Genomic DNA, 3,814 nt, shown 5'->3' on the forward strand with positions numbered 1-3,814 from the left:
TTGGTGGCTGGTCTGGACCTTCTCCCTGTCTGATTGGTGGCTGGTCTGGACCTTCTCCCTGTCTGGTTGGTGGCTGGTCTGGACCTTCTCGCTGTCTGGTTGGTGACTGGTCTGGACCTTCTCCCTTCCTGATGGATGGCTGGTCTGGACCTTCTCCCTGTCTGATGGATGGCTGGTCTGGACCTTCTCCCTGTCTGGTTGGTGGCTGGTCTGGACCTTCTCCCTGTCTGGTTGGTGGCTGGTCTGGACCTTCTCCCTGTCTGATGGATGGCTGGTCTGGACCTTCTCCCTGTCTGGTTGGTGGCTGGTCTGGACCTTCTCCCTGTCTGGTTGGTGGCTGGTCTGGACCTTCTCCCTGTCTGATGGATGGCTGGTCTGGACCTTCTCCCTGTCTGGTTGGTGGCTGGTCTGGACCTTCTCCCTGTCTGATTGGTGGCTGGTCTGGACCTTCTCCCTGTCTGGTTGGTGGCTGGTCTGGACCTTCTCCCTGTCTGGTTGGTGGCTGGTCTGGACCTTCTCCCTGTCTGATGGATGGCTGGTCTGGACCTTCTCCCTGTCTGGTTGGTGGCTGGTCTGGACCTTCTCCCTGTCTGATTGGTGGCTGGTCTGGACCTTCTCCCTGTCTGGTTGGTGGCTGGTCTGGACCTTCTACCTGTCTTATTGGTGGCTGGTCTGGACCTTCTCCCTGTCTGGTTGGTGGCTGGTCTGGACCTTCTCCCTGTCTGGTTGGTGGCTGGTCTGGACCTTCTCCCTGTCTGGTTGGTGGCTGGTCTGGACCTTCTCCCTGTCTGGTTGGTGGCTGGTCTGGACCTTCTCCCTGTCTGATTGGCGGCTGGTCTGGACCTTCTCCCTGTCTGATTGTCTGAATGGTGTATCTCCTCTTCTTCCGTATTGGTGACTCCCCCAGGCTAACATCTACTGCTATAGTGGTTCCTCCTTTAAAAGTTGGGAGCTGACGCTGCGGGACTTCGAGGTACCCAGCGTCACGGCGTCATTGCTCCAGACCACCACAAGGGGGAGTTAGAGCACTCATTATGCATTTGGGTCCCGAGGCTGACCAATCATATCGAGTGGTTCCAGTGGTGAGTTCTGACGTTATACCACTCGTCACTGGTGTCATTCTTCAGCAAAGATGTCTTACAAAAACACTACGGTGGAAGCAAATGTAAGGAATTATACATTAACGTCATAGCGACTCAAGCAAAAAATAAATTACAATGTTAGTTAATGTAGAGACAAAACAATTGCGCCTATTTTTTGTCAGAAAGTTCATTTACGAAAAACTCGATTTATCAAGGTTTTTCTGTCATATTCAATACCAGGTGTATCAAACACCATTCTGTGAATGATGCTGTGTCTGCATGTATGTATTACAACTATGTGTGAACCCCCCAACTTGATCTAGGTGTGACCCCTCCCCTACTTGAGCTAGGTGTGAACTCCCCACCACTAGGTGTGACCCCCCTACTTGAGCTAGGTGTGAACTCCCGCCACCTCTGCTTGAGCTAGGTGAAACCCCCTCTACTTGAGCTAGGTGTGAACCCCTCCTCCCCTACTTGATCTAGGTGACCCCCTCCCCTACTTGAGCTAGGTGTGACCCCACCACCCTACTTGAGCTAGGTGTGACCCCTCACCTCTGCTTGAGCTACTTGAGCTAGGTGTGACCCCACCACCCCTACTTGAGCTAGGTGTGACCCCCCACCCCTACTTGAGCTAGGTGTGACCCCCCTACTTGAGCTTGGTGTGACCCCCCTACTTGAGCTAGGTGTGACCCCCTCCCTACTTGAGCTAGGTGTGCCCCCTCCCCTACTTGAGCTAGGTGTGCCCCCCTCCCCTACTTGAGCTCGATGTGAACCCCCAAAAGCAACAAATCATTTTGTATTTACCTTTCCACATCTACCACGGTTAATGTTCTGGTCATGGCTCCAGTGGCGCAGCGGTCTAATGCACTACATCTCAGTGCAAAGGCATTACAGTCCCTGGTTCGAATACAGGCTGTATCACATCCGGCCGTGATTGGAAGTGCCATAGGATGGCGCACAATTGGCACAGCGTCATCCGGGTTTGGCCGGGGTAGGCCCCGTCATTGTAAATAAGAATGTGTTCTTACCTGACTTGCCTAGTTAAATAAAGGTTAAATTTGAAAAGCAACTTGCGGCAACTGCAGCGCCATCAATAGGAGGTGAACAGCGCCAGGTGCTGAAAATATAGCTAACTTGTTATGCAAGTGTTGCCCAGCAACAGATGGAGGAAACCTACACCAGTCGAGTAATTCATTTCAACAATAATCTTCATTTTAATTTGACTTTACAAACAACAAGGGCTTAATTGGAGTCTATTTCTTCGGGAGCCTAGACCTATATGAAATAACTTCACTGGCTGAGCTAGGCTATGTGAGGCGAAGGCCCATATAAATAACTTAACTGTCTGAGGTAGGCTATGTGGGGCAGAGGCCCATATAAATAACTTAACTGGCTGAGCTAGGCTATGTGGGGAGAAGGCCCATATAAATAACTTAACTGTCTGAGGTAGGCTATGTGGGGGCAGAGGCCCATATAAATAACTTAACTGGCTGAGCTAGGCTATGTGGGGGAGAAGGCCCATATAAATAACTTAACTGTCTGAGCTAGGCTATGTGGGGGAGAAGGCCCATATAAATAACTTAACTGTCTGAGCTAGGCTATGTGGGGCGAAGGCCCATATAAATAACTTAACTGTCTGAGCTAGGCTATGTGGGGCGAAGGCCCCATATAAATAACTTAACTGGCTGAGCTAGGCTATGTGGGGGAGAAGGCCCATATAAATAACTTAACTGGCTGAGCTAGGCTATGTGGGGGCAGAGGCCCATATACATAACTTAACTGTCTGAGCTAGGCTATGTGGGGGTGAAAGCCCATATAAAGAACTTAACTGTCTGAGCTAGGCTATGTGAGGGCGAAGGCCCATATAAATAACTTAACTGGCTGAGCTAGGCTATGTGGGCGAAGGCCCATATAAATAACTTAACTGGCTGAGCTAGGCTATGTGGGGCGAAAGGCCCATATAAATAACTTAACTGTCTGAGGTAGGCTATGTGGGGGCGAAGGCCCATATAAATAACTCAACTGTCTTGAGGTAGGCTATGTGGGGCGAAGGCCCATATAAATAACTCAACTGTCTGAGGTAGGCTATGAGGCTTAACAGCCTAATAGATGTCTGATTTTTTATTAGGCCAACTTACAATTGCAACTGGTCAAAAATGTAGCATCCAACATAAAACAATTTAAGGAAAAAAAAAGTCTGCATGCTCAAACTAAAACAATGTAACTAATAATTGAATGCGCACATTTATAAATCCCAAACTCTAAAAATGTAATTGGAAACATTTTATACAAATTATTTGTAACATTGTGGTTACAATAAAGGATGTAAACCAGATGCTGTGTTTTTATTTACAGTAGTGATGGAAGATGCTGTGTTTTATTTACAGTAGTGATGGAAGATGCTGTGTTTTTATTTACAGTAGTGATGGAAGATGCTGTGTTTTTATTTACAGTAGTGATGGAAGATGCTGTGTTTTTATTTACAGTAGTGATGGAAGATGCTGTGTTTTTATTTACAGTAGTGATGGAAGATGCTGTGTTTTTATTTACAGTAGTGATGGAAGATGCTGTGTTTTTATTTACAGTAGTGATGGAAGATGCTGTGTTTTTATTTACAGTAGTGATGGATGTGTTAACCCAGGCTAAGATCTGGTATATCTTTTATCTCTCCTGTAGGTACATGTTGTAACCCAGGCTGTCTGGTATATAACTGTTGTCCTGTAGGTACATCC

This window comes from Oncorhynchus masou, unplaced genomic scaffold (assembly GCF_036934945.1).
Source record: "Oncorhynchus masou masou isolate Uvic2021 unplaced genomic scaffold, UVic_Omas_1.1 unplaced_scaffold_4020, whole genome shotgun sequence".
Classification (NCBI taxonomy): Eukaryota; Metazoa; Chordata; class Actinopteri; order Salmoniformes; family Salmonidae; genus Oncorhynchus; species Oncorhynchus masou.